Below are 20141 nucleotides of genomic sequence, written 5' to 3' on the forward strand. Positions count from 1 at the left end.
TGTAAATGTTTAAAAGTTTTGGGGTTTCGTAAGTCTCTCATGTTCACCAAGGTTGCCTCAAAAATGCAGAGAAAATGCAATATTCTAATATTATGAAATATTGTTACAGTTTAAAATGCTGAAGAAAGTAATAATCAATCATTTTAAACGGTAATAATGTATTTAAAAAGTAATATTTTAAAACATTACAGTTTAAAATAATTGTTTTCTAATTTAATTATTGATCTGTTTACTGTGACTGTAACAAATAATTATCATGTGATGGAAAAGCTGAATTTTCAGCAGCCATTACTCCAATTTTCAATGTCACAATCCTTCAGAAATCATTATAATATGCTGATTTGCTGTGAAAAGCAAATTTATTTTTATCAATATTGAAAATAGTTAAACTGCTGAATTATTTTTATTTATTTATTTATTTATTTATTTTGTAGAGGCAGTAATACATTTTATTTTAGGATATTGTGATGGTTGGAAAGAAAGTTCCAAAGAAACAGCAATAATTTAAAATATAAATCCTTTGTAAAAATGTATTAACAATTTAAGGCATCCTTTCTGAAAGTTTTTTTTTTTTAAGTAACATGTAGGAATAGTTTCCCACAAAAAGAGAATTATTTATTTACTCTCATCTGTGATTTTTTTTTTTTTTTTTGATTTTTTTTAAGAAAAATAAAAAATGAAAAATGGGTTCATTCAGCGGATCTACTTTTTTTTGATCTACAGAAAAACTGGAAACATCAAGTATAAAGGCATTAAGCAATCTGAGAAGAGAATCATAACCCAGATAAATGCCGGAGTCTACTTTTCTGATAAGTAATGAATAATATTTGGACACTCTGAGCAGGCGTTTTATGTGTAAAGCACGTCATTCTCTTCTTTGAAAGGAAAGCTATTTTATACCATACTGTCTGAGAAAACAATGACTGGCTGATTGCCCCTATGTGTTATCCATGACGGTGGCTTTGGGGAAACTACAGCTGATGATTAAGGAAGGGGTTGAGATTAATTTTATTTGCTGTCCTCCTCCTGTGGTCTCTTCACTGAACAGATACAGCCGGTATGTTTAGGGGAATAAGAAAGGGAAGGCACGCTCTGTCATTTCACCTTGCACAGGTTGAGTTGTCCTACTTTTTCAGTGTGGATTGTAACACCCACAGGCATGAATCAATATCAAGGGTCTTTTCAGCTTTCATATGGCACCAAAACTTGCTTCATTATGTTTGAACAAAACAAGGTTATTGCTCCAATACTTCATGTGGAAGATAAACAACACCGCCTTATGAAACAATATTTCGTGAGTGTAAATAGAGCCAAGAATAATTATTTTACCTAGTTTGTCCACTTTCAGTAAGGCCATTGATATTCTACAGTCGTCTTGATCTTAGGCACCGAGCATAACAACGAGATCCGGAGGATAAATGATCAAACAGGAGGACAGCTATTGTCCTTGAACTGCTTAATGGGCTACTAATAGCACTGAGTGTCAGGACTGATTTTACAAGAGAGTCCAGAAACAAACTTTCTACTGCTTTTTTTTTTTTTTTTTGCTTTTCCTTAACTACACAGTTGTCTTCTACATATTCCCCAACTTTCATTAGCAATTCAGGACCCGGTGTTTGCATAATCACCTTGCCTCTGTCTACTGCCAGGCCTGTACGGAGAGACTCATTAGTGTCTTTTCATACAGTAAAAGAAAGAGAGAAATACAGTCAGAAAGAAATTATTTCTACTAGGCGGAAGGGAGAAGCAAGAGTGGACTGGGATATAGATATTCCGAATCCTTGCTGCGAGATTTCTGGGTATTAAATAACAAGAACAATGTCCTGTGTCATAGAACAGCATCCTGTGTAGTGCATAAGAGGATAGAGGAAGCGAAAAAAGGTAAAGCCTCTTTTTTCATGTCGGGCTTTGTACATATTACATGATATTGATTGTGCAAAAGTTTCATTGTGGCTTGGCCCAGACTTTGCTGGAAGCGCATATGAAACCCGAGCCCTAGAGATTACGGGTAAAGCCGTGAAACACAGAGCTTGCAGACAGCATTCGCAGTAATAACATACTGTGTTAGTTTTCACATTCATAAGGGTGTTCTGTTGTGTTCGGAGCTTCTCCGGACTATTGATTGTATGTTTGTTTTGTCTGCTTCCTAATTACACCTTGTTTTTTGTTGTTGTTTTTTTTCCCTCCCTCTGTTTCATCTTTATGTAATTCATTTATTTTGTGCTTTCTTGCAGATTCAAGGAACAAACCCTAACGCGAAAGGCTCTTTAGTAGAACAAAAACATGGCCAAGGGGAAGATCTCTTCTCCATGTGGTGAGCACCTGCTTGTTATTTCCTGATATTTTATACTGGCACTCCATATTGTTTAGTTCAGATAAATGGGATAAATATGCAAAATGTATTCTGAAAACATCAATCTGCAATAACAAACAAACTAATCAATCTATATTTAACCACATTTCCATTTCAGTCAGCTTTTAAGGTCTCCGCAGACGGCTGTTCAAAGATGTATATTCACCGTCTAACCCCTTCACACACATGCATAAATATTCCGACGTATGCATACTCATTACTGTATGACACAGAGTTGATATAGATTTATTTTCCAAAATGCCTCCAAAAGTCGTGGAAAGCAGGGGGTTGATTGAGCAGCGGCATAATAATCCTGGTACAGTGGAAGTAAGGAATCATGCATCAAAGCGCTTGCCATCTGTAGGAGGGCTCGAGTCCCTCAAGATGCATTAGGTCTCGGTAATGGGTTCGGCAAGGTGCAGCAATAATGGACAGATTCTAGGAACAAAGTTATTGATTGTCATTCAGCCATGGCTGTGCAAAATTCAGAACAGGCTCCCTTTCAGTTCATAACTGTGACTCTGAATTGAATTGGCCACACCTCACAAGGAGCTGAAATAAAGAGGAATTTACTGAATTACATTTAAAAGAAATTCAATCGAGGTAATTCATTCTGACAAACCCTTTAATTGTAGATCCTTTATATATATTCAAATTAGAATTGCAATTCTGCAACCTGTTTGCTGCATCAACTCATATTCAATTAAAAAATTAAAAAATAAATGGAAGTGGAATTTAAAAGGCATTCTCATTTCAGTTCCGAATGCCTGAAATTCACAGCAATTTTTCTTCATGCACAGATAATAGTGAGACAGTGGTTGAATTGTTATGCAAGGCTTCATTGAACTTTTTTAATCTAGAAATTATAAAAACAATCAAGGCTGATGGTGTATAAACACATCAACACAGCCATATGTCACAAAACATGCAGATGTTGAGACTCATCAACACTACACAGCTCTAACAAAGAAGTTAGAAAATACATCCTTTGATTCTAGACAGATAGGTGATGATGTGTGAAGAGTTTAGCATAATTAACAATCAATGATGTTTAGCTGTTGCATCTGACTTTAAGAGCATGTTTGTGAAAAAGTTTGCATACATACATACAGTATTTTAACTGTAGATGTCTGTCTTGTTAATTTGGTCACAAAAGTGAAAATAATATTAAATGCCTGTGGCAAAACACCGTGTAGATATTCACATGATAACTCTCAGCGACTGATGTAACAATAAGGATGTGTGGAGTTTCACAAGAGGGTCTTGATAATGGTGACTTTTTACAAGTAGGCTTGAGAGTGAGTTAAATGGTTGGCGTGAAAGCGATGCTACATGACAAGTTTGTGTATAGCTGTTGGGCATATCCTGGATGTTTTAATGTTTTTGGTGTGGATTTAGTTTGAAATCAGGATAAGCAGAACACGGGAGAACTTTTTTTTTTTTTTTTTCTTGTTAAGTGGTCTCCCATGTCTCTTGTGGCTCCTGTGTCCTTGGTGTTGATCCTTCCATGAAAATCAGCAGTAGTCTCATATGATTCCTGAACGTTGAATGAACTTCCAAAGTGTATTGTTAATCTCTTTGGATTTAAGAAAACAAGGGTTGAAAATGTGGTCATCTCTAGACAGCCTGCTGCTATACACCGCTTTTCTTTGTCTTTGTATCACTATGAATCCCCTGTGTTTTGAGTGCTTTATGGTTAGTCTTCCCTTTCACTCATTGCTCAAAATGTAAAAGTGCATTGCTGTTCCACATCCATGTGACCTTGCTATGTGTTTTGATGAGTTATATTCGCAATAAGTTTCTCCTTTGTGTTGCTTTCATTTGTGTGTGTGTGTGTGTTGTCTTCTGTAATAGGTGAGGTCATGAAAGGACAAGTGCAGTGGTCAGGCATAAATTTAATCAGCAGCGGTACAGTAGAGGTCAGACAGCAGAGCCTATACGAATCGGTGTGTAGTGGTTGTCTATTTGTCTGGGGTAAATAAAAAATAAATAAATAAATAAAATAAAAAACTCACACACATGTACTGTGCAGTATATACCCATGCAAACATACACCTGTAAAATCTATTAAAAATGTATGTCTCTCACTCTCTCAGTTCCGCTGTTCTTCACCTTGCAGATAACTTCTTCTTGCCTGCACATCCTGCAGATTTGTGGCCCTGTTTCCTACAATGGTGTGCACTTCTGCCTGCTTTTTCTGATGCAATATTTAATGAGTCTGTTTAGGGACATATTGAGTTCTGTATGGAATATTTGTTACTGTGTGTCATTCACTGTGCTGATAAAAGCAGCACTATACTATTCACAATCTACAGTCTCATCTTGCTGCTGGAGTTACAGTAGGTTGCATCATAGGCAGGCACTTCTGAAAGAACATTGACCAAATGCCTTTATCTTTCTTTCTTTCTTTCTTTTATTCTCCTTTCTTCTTCAAATTTATATAGGTACGTTTTAATGTTTTGAAAGCTGCATTTATTATATAGAAATATAAAAACAGAAATAGGATTTAAAAAAAACAATGAAAACATCAACACTGTGAAATATTATTATAAGTTTGTAACTGCATTCTTTTACATATATATATATTTGAATATATTTTTAATATTTAATTTTTATAAAATGTTTGACCTGTATTTCAGCAGCCATTACTCCAGTGTTCAGTGTCACATGATCCTTCATAAATCGTGTTATGTGACCCTGGACCACAAAACCATTAATAAGGATATATATATATATATATATATATATATATATATATATATATATATATATATATATTTTTTTTTAAACTGAGATTTATACATTATCTGAAAGCTGAATAAATAGACTTTTTTGTTAGGATCGGACAATATTTGGCTGAGATACAGCTATTTAAAGGTCTGGAATCTGAGGGTGCAAAAAATTTAAATATTGAGAAAATTGCCTTTAAAGTTGTCCAAATTAAGTTCTTAGCAATGCATATTACTAATCAAAAATTAAGTTTTGATATAATTATGGTAGGAAATTTACAAAATATCTTCATGCAACATGATCTTTACTTAATATTCTTATTCTTATTCTTAATATATAAATCTGTCATTTTGACCCATACAATGTATTGTTGACTGGTTTTGTGGTCCAGGATCACATATTGTTTTGGTGCTCAAGAAACAATTATTATTATTATTAATTTCGAAAACAGTTGTGCTGCTTAATATTTTGTGGAAACCGTTTTTAATTAGAAAAAAAAAAATCCAATACAGGACCATCAGTGTCAGGATTCAGCTGTGTCATAGCCAGTTGTTGCAGTATTATATCTAATATTAACATTTAAGAATGAATTACAAGTGACTTTGTGCTACTGTATGAGTCTTGTTTACTACAGGATATATTTATGTGCTAGGTCATAAAGCTGCTGATTCAGAGAGGAAATATAGATACGTCTGAGTGGGTATATTTGTGTCCACCTTCATATCATTAGCATAAGCAAACAACAGAGATGCAACTCTAAATACCACAGCTATTTGTCACAGTTAACACATTTCAGCCTTAGTTACTGTCTAATTCACAGAGCAGAGGGAGACGGAGCCAGTTACAAATGGCAATTAAATACACTGAGGTAAAACAATGAGTGTCTGATTTGAGCAAAGTTTTGTGCTTTGAACAGGAAATAATGAGCTTCAGATATGCATTGTTCCCTTTGGCAGTGGTTCGACTTGGACTTCAAATCAATATTTTCCTTGGAGTATATCACACTTAGTTTTACATCTTGCACTCTTGTCTTTTTCTTGAAGATCAAAGAACAGCTCATGCTAAATGTCACATGACCTCAATGCAATGCAAAAACGCCCTCTTCACCTCTGCATACAAAATTACTGAAATATTCAGCTGCTTTTGTATGGGAAGAGATCAGAAATCCGCTTTTGTTTCACAGCGAGGACATAATGACTGTCCTTGCTATTCAACAGTAAAACATAGTTCCTAATATAGTTCTTTAAGCACAGCATGCATGCAAAGAGGAAGAAATGTTTTACTTTGACTAAAGTTGCGCCTGCAGATCAAAACAATTAGGCTAACATTTAGACAGACAGTATGGTTTATTTAAAAAGAGACTTCAGGCATATTCAGTTCTGAGCAGATTTTGTGTAAAATATTTTTTCATCAGATTGAAAGTGGAAAAAGCCAGATTATGTTTTCACAAATTCCCAAAGAATTGGCTTACTTGACAGTCTGCTCATCATTCTCCCAGTCTGGGCAATTTTTGAAATGCCTGTCAAAACATTGATGTGGTTTGGAGTGAGATGATGAAATCCTCAAAATGTGTCTGTAAGATTTTTAACTCCTCTAGTTAAAGACAGACCCCTCTTGTGATCTCATTTGTAGCGGGAGAAAGACAAAAGCAGATTCCTGATGACATCAGCTGAGTAAAATTTGCATGGTAGCAGAAGTCCTCGATATGCCATACTAAATCTTCCTTAATAATTCTATAGCAATTCACAAGCATGTAAGCCATAATTATTGAAAATGAGGAGGTATAATTGTGTCAAACACAGCTCAGGCAAGATCTGTTGCTCAAGCAAATCCTTAAATGGAAGCAGTACTAAGCCAGTATAAAGGTAATATGAGTCATATTCTGGCAAGGAAGCACCAACAGGAAGAGAATGACTGGTAAATAAGTATGAATGTGTCTATTTCTTTTCTTTTCTTTTTTTTTTTTGGCATAATGTGGCATAATGATGAAGGCAAGGCAGATAGCTGAACTGTCTGTTTTTATCTCCTCCTTTAACTGAATTAATGAATTTGAGTAATGGGTCTAAAGTTAAAGTCTGAAATTAAGTAAATTCTTAGTTTATATCTTGCAATTCTGACTTTTTTCGTGCAATTGCGAGTTTATATGATAAATAAATAATTATAACAGTTATCTTAATATTTGTATTTTATTTTATCCTGTGGCAAAAAATCTTCCATATATAAGGCACTCAAAAACTTTTTTTTTTTTTTTTTTTTAAATGTAACAATTTCTATATACAGGTGCATCTCAATAAATTAGAATATCATGGAAAAGTTCATTTATTTCAGTAATTCAACTCAAATTGTGAAACTCGTGTATTAAATAAATTCAATGCACACAGACTGAAGTAGTTTAAGTCTTTGGTTCTTTTAATTGTGATGATTTTGGCTCACATTTAACAAAAATCTTCCAATTAACTATCTCAACAAATTAGAATATAGTGACATGCCAATCAGCTAATCAACTCAAAACACCTGCAAAGGTTTCCTGAGCCTTCAAAATGGTCTCTCAGTTTGGTTCACTAGGCTACACAATCATGGGGAAGACTGCTGATCTGACAGTTGTCCAGAAGACAATCGTTGCACAAACCAACCGAGAGAACCGCAGCCTTATGAGGATTGTCAAGCAAAATCGATTCAAGAATTTGGGTGAACTTCACAAGGAATGGACTGAGGCTGGGGTCAAGGCATCAAGAGCCACCACACACAGACGTGTCAAGGAATTTGGCTACAGTTGTCGTATTCCTCTTGTTAAGCCACTCCTGAACCACAGACAACGTCAGAGGCGTCTTACCTGGGCTAAGGAGAAGAAGAACTGGACTGTTGCCCAGTGGTCCAAAGTCCTCTTTTCAGATGAGAGCAAGTTTTGTATTTCATCTGGAAACCAAGGTCCTAGCGTCTGGAGGAAGGGTGGAGAAGCTCATAGCCCAAGTTGCTTGAAGTCCAGTGTTAAGTTTCCACAGTCTGTGATGATTTGGGGTGCAATGTCATCTGCTGGTGTTGGTCCATTGTGTTTTTTGAAAACCAAAGTCACTGCACCCGTTTACCAAGAAATGTTGGAGCACTTCATGCTTCCTTCTGCTGACCAGCTTTTTAAAGATGCTGATTTCATTTTCCAGCAGGATTTGGCACCTGCCCACACTGCCAAAAGCACCAAAAGTTGGTTAAATGACCATGGTGTTGGTGTGCTTGACTGGCCAGCAAACTCACCAGACCTGAACCCCATAGAGAATCTATGAGGTATTGTCAAGAGGAAAATGAGAAACAAGAGACCAAAAAATGCAGATGAGCTGAAGGCCACGGTCAAAGAAACCTAGGCTTCCATACCACCTCAGCAGTGCCACAAACCGATCACCTCCATGCCACGCCGAATTGAGGCAGTAATTAAAGCAAAAGGAGCCCCTACCAAGTATTGAGTACATATACAGTAAATGAACATACTTTCCAGAAGGCCAACAATTCACTAAAAATGATTTTTTTTATTGGTCTTATGAAGTATTCTAATTTGTTGAGATAGTGAATTGGTGGGTTTTTGTTAAATGTGAGCCAAAATCATCACAATTAAAAGAACCAAAGACTTAAACTACTTCAGTCTGTGTGCATTGAATTTATTTAATACACGACTTTCACAATTTGAGTTGAATTACTGAAATAAATTAACTTTATTTCAGTTGTTAGTGCATATGTGGGGGTGAAAATTGAGTGAGAATTTTTGGAATAGATTCAAGATCTCTGTGAATGTAAGAAGGACCATACTCTCTAGCATTGCTATTGTAAAACCGCAGCGTGTCAACCACATGCCTCAGCACCAGTCAACAACCCAGTCAGTGTGAGGCTTCTGTTGCAATTTAATTAGACCAGATGAGTCTTGTTCAGCCAAACTCACTCACAGGGGACATCCAAAATGTCAGCTACGATCTTGCACACTTTTAATTAAAAGAAATGTGAGCTGTATTGGTGTGCGACGGCGACTTGTTTAGTTTGCCGTGTTGTTGTCCACAGTTAATTGCTATTAAAGGAGGACATATGACTAAACAGACGAGGTTTGCTCTAATTCTTTGTCCAGTCTGAAATGCTTGACATTGGACTTGGCATTTTGCTCCATTTGTTTGTGATGTGAGACATCAGTTTGTACTGAGCCATGGAAATTCATTTGCTAATTGCATTTTGATTATTTGATTAACCACAGCCACTGTTGTTACAACTGAACAACGGTGTTAACCAGCAGCCAAATGCTTTTTAAATGAATCTTTTTATTTTGTACATATTTTTGGGATAATAAAAAGCTTATCTAGATTGATAATAAATCGTTAAAAATTGAAAATGAAATGTTTATTCAATAAACAGTTATTTTTAAGTGATTTGCTGATCTTGAATCCCGTGTCTCTCATGTGCGCTTTGAAAGAAAAAGCAAATTTGCACTTAGTAACAGGGGTTTTTGAATATGATTTTTTTGAACTATTAGACTGGAGATGACATTTAAAGACATTAAAATCGGTAAAAGACCACGGGAACTAGATGAGTCCTCTGCACAATCTGACTTTGTTGTAACCTAGAATTAAACTGCTGGTTTCATCTGGTCAGAGGAGAGCAGCACACTATTTTGACACACTATTTCCCTTTTTCATCTGCATTGTAAAAAGCGCTATATAGATAACGGTGACTTGACTTGACTTAAAGAACAAGCTACTCCAACCAGACCAGATACTTGGAATTTACTAAAGATGAATACTAAAGATAACACCATTTATCTGCAGAGCGCTTTCTTTATTAAGTGCCCACAATGCCACAAAAGTGCTTCTTTGGCATTTGATCATTAATTTATATCTGATCAATAAAAATGCACAAACATCTCTATTAAAGGAAATTCTTCTTTTGAAAAAAGTTTTGTGCTCATTATTTGCCAATAAAATATATATTGTACAGATAACAAGATACTGATTTTGAAATATTTCTGCCTTTAGGGTTATAGATTTTTAGTTTTCAGAGGAGTTGGCAGGGGCTGTTAAAATATTTCTGTCCTCCTTTCATTTCCCCCCTCACTGCTTTGCTATTAGGACTGTAAGCTGTGGTAGTTTGACCCAAGAGGGGAGCTCTAACCTACTTAGAGTGTCCTGTTCTCCTGCTGCTTTTCTTATGCTTCTTTTCCCCTTCTTTTGTTTGTTCGTTGGAAATATGAGGATCCTAATTAAGCTGTGCCAGATAGGAGCTAGAGCAAGAGAGGCTCCTGTTGGCCAACTGTGAGCAGCTCTCCACAAGCTTGGAATTAATGTTTAATTTATTTCTTGTTTATGATTTATTGATGCAGTGGTGCATGTGTGCGTGTGAGTGTCTGTGCTGTGTGTGTAGGAAGAAGAGACAGCATTGTGTTGGATGTAACTAGGTCATTTTTATACTGTGCTTGTGTAATGCATTATCAGCGCAGGCAAACATGCTCTTAAAATGTAGTGTCCAAAACTATTTACAGGACATAAGACTTGGATGATGTTTTATTTCTGCTGTGTTTGTTCTGCTGTGTTTCTATGAATATATCAATACAGTCACACACACACACACACACTATAGAAAAAAATACTTATTTATGTTCTAAATCCATATGATGTCATATTTTAAAAGTGGAATTATTATGTAATTAAAAATTTATATTACACTGAAAAATTGATTTACTAATATTTGATTTATAATCATTTTCACAATAGAAATAGAAAGACTGAAATAGTATTTCCTTGTAAAATATTCTTTATTTAAAATTCCAAGAAAAAAATTATATTATATTATGCTATATTATATTATATTATATTATATTATATTATATTATATTATATTATATTATATTATATTGTATTGTATTGTATTGTATTGTATTGTATTGTATTATTATATACACTGAAAAAACAATTGCTAGTAAATTTCACAAATAATTACAGACGTAAATGTATTTCCTTGTTAATTATACTCCAATATTCTTTATTTACAATTTCAAAAATATATTATATTATATTACAATACATTACATTACATTATATTATATTAATAAGGCCATTAAAGGGTAAACTGTTTCTTTAATGAACAGCACGGGCTAATTTTTTATGTTAGCACACTGACGAACAGAGGTGAATAAGAAGCACTGACTGTGTAAGTCACCACACACTGAGACACACGTGAACTGCATGGAAATGGCGTGTAATTGTGAGCTGACCGCATGCATGTGCATGAGGGCTTACAAGTCAAGTTATCCGGGTCTGAAGGGTAATGCACACTTAGATCCACAAAATCTCTCTCTCTTTCTCCAGTTGTGCAGACAATAGGAAGCTAAGTAGTAGCACAGGTGGCTTATACCTCTTCGCATGGGAAAATGCAGATCCAAAGCTCTCTGGTGGCAGCTTGAGTCACAGCGGGAGAGAATCTCTCAGTTTCTTTCAGTCTCACCCTTTTAGCGCACAGTCAGCCACTTCAAACATGACGGGATACTCTGTAGCATGCGTGGCCCACCATGAGACCAGCTTTAAGTCCCTACAAAACAGGCAGGATCACTGGGTGTGACTCTGAGATGCTGACTGACTGAACAGAAGGGGGATGAAAAGGCAGATAAATACATATTTCATTGAATTTTACAGTGTGCGATGCAGTGTTGGAGATTGTAGGAGAGAGAGGTCATATTTTACTCACTGATCCAGAGAATAAGCCATAGGAGGCAGTTGGGGTGGGCTTTCAAGTCCCAAATATTTTTAGTAAACTTCTGAATTTGTTTTCAAACAACATGCCAATATGTTTTCATGCATGATCGCTAACTAAATTACTTTGCTAAATTAAATTATAAATAAAATAATATAAAACATAAAAATCTATATTAATTTTTTAAAAGTTATTTTTATAAATAAATATATTAATATTATATTTATTTGTATATAAAATTATGTTAATTGTCACTTTATTAAGTCATTATAAATATTTATTTATTTATTTAGTAAAAACAAATATATAAAATTGTATAATAGTGTGTGTGTGTGTGTGTGTGTGTGTGGCAATATTTAGAAAAATATATATATTGCAAGTGAACAGACTAGTGAATAATCTGAAGTGAGCAGGTTGATTGATTGGTTGATTGGTTGATTGATTGATTGATTGATTGATTTAAATGTTGTAACACTGTTTTGTTCTGCTTACAACAGTGAAGAGATAAAACTTTTTTGCTGACTTTGTTTTTTGTGACCAAAGTATTCCACCATCTAGATGAAGTAAGCACATAATGTTTCCCAGACATAAAAACAGAGAATGCTGATTTTTAAAGTTAATTGGGTCAAACAGTTATCAGTCCACAGTGCACATCAAATCTGGGCTAAACCCAGAATATTCACTGACCCTAGAACTACCCCTGAATTCAAGGGAGACTATGCTAATGCTATGCGCACACACATGCAAAGGTCAGAAAATCACAGCTACTCAACACCATGGGAGGTTTGGGTTTGACCTCATGAAGTCGGGATAGTGTGGTTGAGAGGCTTGCAGTGAACTGAACTCCCTGTGGCACTGGAAAAGAGGTGGAGGAAGAGTGCAGAGGTCTTTCATGAGGTCATGGGTTTCATATTTGAATCTAAAGATGTTTTTGTCTTTTAATGCAAGGATGGCAGACTTACAAAAGATCTTAACACATGAGTATTAAGAGTGATTTTGTGAGTGTTAATTACATAATTATATTAAATACATAACTGATGAAGCTTAAATAAAACTGCCAAAAAAATGCACTAGTTAAAAAAAAAAAAGTACATTATATGGCGATTTTCAGGATTTAAAAAAAATAAAAAAAAAAAATAAAATAAAAATATATAATGTGAGCAGTGAATAGACTTCTCTGTTAAATAAATAAATCATTTTTTAATAATTTATTTATTTAGGTATGTTCACTTTATTTAATTAAATATATTGTACTATTTATAGTTGTTTTATATTTATATTCAATAAAAATAAATAGTTAAAAAATATATATGTTTGGAAATATTCGGGAAAAAACAGAACAGGACAGTATTTATTTATTTATGTATGTATGTATTTACTGTTCACTGCTCATAACACAACATTATTGGGAAACCCTGTAGATAAAAAGAGAATATGACCATACAACTCCTCTTGTTTGTAAGGGTGGGTTATTTTTCCCCCCTCATCTCTGTAGCACTAAGCCAGCATGATAAAAGCCAAACTGGTGAACGCCAGATCTGACCCACAAAGATAAACAGGAATATAGTGCCGTATCCGCGTGCCGCAACTCACTCGGGGGTGAAGCCCATCTGAACAATGCTTCACAGCTGATGGCCCTCAGTCCTTGGTGTAAACAGAAACAAATGTGGCATTTGGAAAATAGGCTGTAAATAAGAAACTAGAGCACGCTGGGTATATGTGATTGAGGAGGGAGAGAATTGCCCATTTGTCAGTTTAGATAAGGTCAGTGTTTAAATCGCCCAGCTACAATAATTGAATGCAGCAGGGGCGGATGCCCCGCCAGCTGCAGCTAAAAAGTGTGGCAGAAGTCATCCGCAGCACTAACAAACTCATCACAGAAGCAGATCCGGACTGCTAGCAGCAGTATGCAGAGTACCCTGAAAAAGAATGGCTGTGACATAGTAATGAGTTTAAAGGGTGATGTTGGAGCTTAGTCAGACTTATTTATGTTTTGTTTTGTTTTGTCTTGAAGGAATTCATGAATGTACTACTGAAGTATTTATTGCCTAAATGGCTGTGGTTTTGTCTTTACGCCTTGATGCCATTGCATCTCACATGAATGCATTTCGCTGTTGCTTTGTCTGTGGCATGAAACCATTGCACACAGTGTCTGACAGCATGTTGGCTAATTAAGTAGCCAACGCAGTGTCTAGAAGAAGCTGGAAGAAGAGGAAGAGTCTCTATCCATGCATACTCATCCACACTGAAGGAATGAAAAAATGTAGAAACAATTTTCACTCACAAAGTGCTTCAATTTCACAAGCAATTGAAAAGAAAAAGCAAGTAACATTGAATTGAGTAAAATTTTGAAGTAGAAAATGTATTCTTGTAAAAAATACTCCATTTTTGTACTACAATAATTTACAATTTCATTTTGTTTTCTGAATACATATTTTTCATGTTGTATTACAATTAGTAGGAAAGGATTTTATGTCTTTGATGCAATTTTACAATTTCTTTAGTCCAATTTTGTGTCTTTTTGCCAATAATGCTTAGAATTGAGTCAGTATTTTGACATTTTATAGTCATAAGATTTAGTCAGTTTTATGAAATCTAAATTTAGTTGACGAAAATAACATTTTAGTTGATGTGAATGTCTTGTCAGATTTCTATTAACTGTATTTTCTTCAGTTTACCTTAATTATGGTTGAAAAAAAAAACATTGATTACTGAACATTTCATCAGTAAATGTTCCTCCATGGGCCTTTTAAACCAGGGAAAGATCAAAGTTAATTTTTACATTTAAACACATAACAACAAAAGGATATCCTTTTAAATGGCCATTTGCCTCTTGCTTTGTGGAGCATTTAGTGTTTTAATGCACACTGATATTTCAGTTGTTTTGTGAGGGTGTACTTGTTTGACGTAATTGTGTGGACCAAGAAATCTGACCTCCGGCTCTCTCTATCCAAGCAGATTTATAGTCATCACCAAAAGTACATGCTGAATTTTGCATTTGTCTGGCTCTTATGCACTGAAAACTTGCTAAATCAATACTTCACTGCTTGAAACTGCCTGCAGGGTCAACATTTGTTCTCCCAAAAATTTGAGATTATAGATCAACTGTTTATTTCTATAAATGTTTGTGCTTTACTTCTGTTTGTTTTTCCTTTCACTCTGTCTTTTTATTCTAAGAAATTTGGCCTTTTGGGATGTTTTGAAATAGATTTAGGCATTTATGAATAGCCAAGCATGACAAAACTTTTTTTTCTGAAATTAGAACTGTTTACTTTTTTTTTTTTTTTGTAGACTGTGACATTCACTATCGGTGGACTTTTGCCCATGATGGCCTAAGGTATAATTACGGTGTCTACAATAAAGCTGCCGGTAGCTTTAATTTATTGTGATGTGAAGCCTTCAGACAAATGTGTAACCTTGAGACAGGCTGTGTATAAATCCCATCACTCTGACAAGTAAAAACATCCCAAAGGTTGAAACCTTCATGGCGCTGATATACCATAAATGGCTTTCCCTCACATAAGGAACTAAATCTGACATGAACAAAGCACTACTTTATCTTCAGCTTAGATTTGTATGGAGCAGGACACACCAGCGGTCCACACTTAATCTTCTCTTTACCTTGGAAATCTAGAGCATCAGCAATTTCTCTGCCCGACAGGCAAGTGGAGGAGAATTGGTTATGACTCCTCTGTTATGAGCACCATTCATTTCAGAAGTGACAGGCCGTGCACAAATGCATGCGCACAAATAATCATATGCTCTTTTTAATTGTATAGACGTATTTTGGCTGGGACATAAAGTGACATTGGACAGAAGTGTATTGGAATTTACTTCAGACATGTTACCCTACAATTAACTTGTGCCTTAATTAATAAGCTTAATTCATTCATTATTTTTTTGTTGGGCAGATTATTGAACTGTCTTTTGGTTTCCCTTCCTGGTTGGCCAGAAAGCAGCAGAAAATTGCTGCTATAGAGAGCTAAATGTGGTTCTGTGCATGCATATTTTAGTTCTTTTATATTGACAGCTAACTCAAGTGAGTCTCTAGCTGAAGATTTACAGCCAGTTTGGTTGAAATGTGCTGTATGAATGGAACCACAGTCAGCTAGTTGGCCGCTGCATGAGGTTTGCACTTTTTGCAGTCAGACTCTAATGTTAGAGCTGTCAGACTCTCTCAGGTTATGAAAAAAAAATTCCAGAAAATAGGGGTATTGTGCTTGTTAGAGATTGAGACATAACTTCTGTTAAGTGTTTGGGTGAAGCAGACGGTGAGACGGAGGGGTGCGGGGTGCGGGAGGGTTGCATATCTGAAAGGACGAAAGCAGCGGGAGATACCAGAAGTAGTTCGGAATAAAAAATGACATATGTAAATAAGCAATACAAAGAGCTGATGTTTAGTATTGTTATCTTTTGCCATGGTTACAGGTGTTCACAGAGTTATGTTGAGTAAAGGCTGGAATACACTACACGACTTTTAAAATCTGAACAGATTTTTTAAACACTAAAGGCATCATACACTTGCTGATTTTGTAAATAGTGACAGGAAAACTGGTCATCACACTAGCAGACTTTGAAGTTGTTCCGATCACAACAAACTCACGTGTGCCTTTTTGCTAGGAGACGATTGACAAATGAAAATATGTGTTCTAAATATCAAACATGTTTGACTGGGTGGATTTAGAGTCCGAGGCTAAAAAATCTGAATCTGTGACTATCATACACTATGCAATTTTTCTATAGAATCTGTCAACTCAAATCTGCAGACTGGCTTTAATTTACGGCAACAAACGTCAACTTCTCCAGACTGTAAAATGGTGGAAAATCAGCTATTCCAGGCTTAAGAGAAGGGCATTTGAGAGTCATGTCTGTTAGTAAATGCATTCACACTGACTGGGTGAATGTAGCCATTGATTAAGCATCCTTAATAATCTAGTTATTTTAGTTAACCTAGTTATCAGTTGTTGTGTGTTTTTTTTTTTTTTTTTTTTGGACTGTTTTAATTTCAAAACATAAATGCTACAGAAATTCTACAACTTCATAATTTATAATAAATTTATGAATTAATTTTATTCATATTCTTTTTCTTTCTTTCATTTTTTTTTTTCTGTCAATTTTTTTATCTAATTATTTTTTCCCACCTTGTCTTATGGTTGAAATTATAATTGGCCTTTTTACCCCAGGAAAATAAGTTAATTAGTTAAGTTTTGTTTTTGTTTTACATTTAAAGCCACAACAACAGAGAGATGTCCTCTTTTTGTTTATTAGAAACATTTTTGATTGTGCATTTATAATAAAAAATACACATATACAATACACAGAAATTCACAAATTTAAAAAAAGTTATATATTATAAAGTTATAAATTATAAAAGTTATGTTACAAATTTAAAAAATTATAAATCATATGCCACTATTCTTATATGAGCAACAAACAGACATGACACAGTCCCAAAAATAACAATATGGATGTAAATCCCAAATACTGACTTAAATGAAGCCATTGATTACTTAGAACACTTAATCCCTGACATTGATAACCTAGTTATCATCTATAGATTTAACATATAAAACTAACTCCTCCACATAATTTTTAAATAAGTTATTAGCAGCTACTATGAGTTTGTTTTTGTACGGGTGCTTTGATGCATCCAAAATCTTAAGAATAAAAAAAAATGTTGTATCTGTTGAAATCACTTTTGTCCTCATCTAAAGTGTCCTCACTGCATGCTAAAACATTTCCACAAAGTGTTCATTTCAAGCCCTTATATTAAAAATTGAGCAGCCAGATTGCCTTATAAAAGTTTACAAATAATATAAATTAATAGATTTATATTGTACCATAGGTGGCTATATATGCATAATATAATAAGACTTCAGTAAGATGTGTTCATCTTTGTCAGCAGCTATACAGCTATACAGGAAATAAGAAAGCCCACTGGGTGCATCCACCACACAGGAAACTTTAATGAGGGCCTGTGGCGGCAGCTTTATAGACCGATGTGCCTCCTGACGTCCTCTTTCGAAACAAAACAGCACAGGGTCATAAAGCTCTCCTTCTCGCAACATACTGTTGCCTCTTTTCATAGTGTTCTCATTGTCACGGAATTGTCTGTGAAGTCTCATGCCTCAGAGATATTTGTGACTAGATGTCATTTCCATCCAGCCATGAGCGTATGGAAATGAAGAGTGCGAACCGTATCAGAGTGTCAACATACGTATGTGTTTGAAAAACAACGAGAACAGCAACTGCTCTGATCCACATAAAAAAATCCAGAACTTTTGTTCTCTGATAAAGCGTGGTTTCCCAAAGGATTTGTTTATTGCTCAGAGGTTGCTCGTTTAGAATTAATGGATTTCACAGTTAACTTTGTCCCACATGTTTCTGATAAAATTTATTAGGAGAAATATAAATAGACACAACCAAAACAATTGTTGACATCCAGTAAAAATGTAGAGCTATAAAGTAAATGTAGATGACATGCTGTAGCTCAGCTAATTTAGTCTTTGAAGAATTTAATTACTTTACATCTCCGTGTGGTCTCTATATAATCTCATTGCTGTGTAGGATAATCTGTTAAAATATTTATGAGATCTCATTTGTTGGATGTTCAAAATCTTGAAGGAATAATTCAACAACAACAACAAACAATCTGCATCCATCTACATCCATCCATCCAGTATGTAGATTAGTTGGAGAAATTTAGCTTTACATCACTTACTCACCAATGGATCCTCTGCAGTGAATGGGTGCCGTCAGAACGAGAGTTCAAACAGCTGGTAAAACCATCATAATAATCCACAAGTAATCCGCATGACTCCAGTGCATCAGTTAATGTCTTGTGAAGAGAAAAAGAAACAAATCCATCATTAAGCCATTTTAACTTTAAACCGTTGCTCCTGGCCAAGTCCATAATCCATTATAACACTTCTTCCATTGAACAAATCCATGCACCCCCTGTTGTCCTTTCAAGTCAAAATCCAACAACATATTTTTCTAAAACTCATTTGGACTTTTTTCGCTTGTAAACTGTGTTTTATCTGTGCATATTTTTCTCCTGATCCAGAGGAGTAAGCAATATGGGGATTTGTGTTTTAGCTGAAAGGAACAATTAAAAAACACCTTAATGATGAATTTGTTTATTTCAAACATGCAGCTTTTTGCTTCACAAGACATTTTTTGACATTAATTCTATACTTGACCCTCTAACACTTTCTTTTTATTTATTTATTTATTAAAAACACTTGATCCTTTAACACATTTAAAACATAGAGCCTCTAACACTTCTGTTCTATCCTCTATCACGAACATTCTCAATTCTTTTTCTATTCTTTTGACTTGTCTTTCTTTGTAAAAAAAGAAAAAACTCTAACATCAATGTTTTTTATTCTTTTTCTGTCTACTTGTTTTCTTTTTATTTGTTATTAAAATAAATTGCTTCATGTACTGCGTTAGGCCAACTGAGACTTATCACAGCACTTACATATTATTGCTCTTCTGTTGGTTTTGATTGCTTCTATTGTCCTCATTTGTAAGTCTCTTTGGATAAAAGCGTCTGCTAAATGCCTAAATGTAATTGATGGACTGTCACGTGGATTACTTGTAGGTTATTGTGATGTTTTTATCAGCTGTTTGAATACTCATTCTGACGGCACCCATTCACTGCAGAGGATCCATTAGTAATGTAATGCTAAATTTCTCCAAATCCAATGAAGAAACCCATCTACATCTTGGATGGCCTGAGGGTGAGGACACATTTCAGCAAATTTTCATTTTTAGGTGAACTATTCCTTTAGTTAAATTATGTAAATTTGAATAAAGCAGTACACAGTATGTAGAATTTATATTTGTTTGTTTATTTAAAGCCTTTACAATGCTATATTTTGACTGTCATCCCATAATGAAACTATGTCTTTACCTGTATACGGTAGAGCACAGTTAACGGATAGACCTTGCCTGGATCCATAGTAACAACAAGGGTTCCTCTAGTTCATTAGATCTGTCGTTCTGTACTGTTTAGAGGGAAATGTTAAATCTTTTTAAGTAGGGGATATGTCCTCACTGAGAACCAGTGGAGTTAAGCTGCCCCACACTGTAAAAAAAAAAAAGTTGATTCAACTTAAAATAATTTGTAACCTGGCTGCCTTAAAATGTTGCGTTCAATAAGCTAAAAAACATTTGTTGTTTACACATATATTGGAGTTCCTTAAACCTAGATTTAATAGTTGGTGTAACAAAGGTGAAGCTGAATCGACTTTATACTTTGTATAACCAACATGTTTTTAGTAAGCCCAAGCAGTTGGCGGATGGGATTTGTGGGTGCTGTGTTCTCCAACAGTGCTGG

General features: G+C 34.9%; 1 protein-coding gene across 6 annotated transcripts in view; it reads left to right on the top strand.

The window, feature by feature from the left end:
* lingo2 (leucine rich repeat and Ig domain containing 2) overlaps positions 1 to 20141 on the top strand; it is a 319995-nt gene that overhangs the window by 208440 nt on the left and 91414 nt on the right. For 5 of the 6 annotated variants that reach the window (XM_058798129.1, XM_058798130.1, XM_058798128.1 and 2 more), the window contains one exon: positions 2235 to 2314. The exons of the other annotated variant lie outside the window; for it this stretch is intronic. The gene's annotated coding sequence lies outside the window, so the exon portion shown is untranslated. The remainder of the gene's footprint in view (positions 1 to 2234; positions 2315 to 20141) is intronic. 6 annotated transcript variants of the gene reach the window in all.

The sequence above is a fragment of the Onychostoma macrolepis genome, chromosome 14 (genome assembly GCF_012432095.1).
Source record: "Onychostoma macrolepis isolate SWU-2019 chromosome 14, ASM1243209v1, whole genome shotgun sequence".
Lineage (NCBI taxonomy): Eukaryota > Metazoa > Chordata > Actinopteri > Cypriniformes > Cyprinidae > Onychostoma > Onychostoma macrolepis.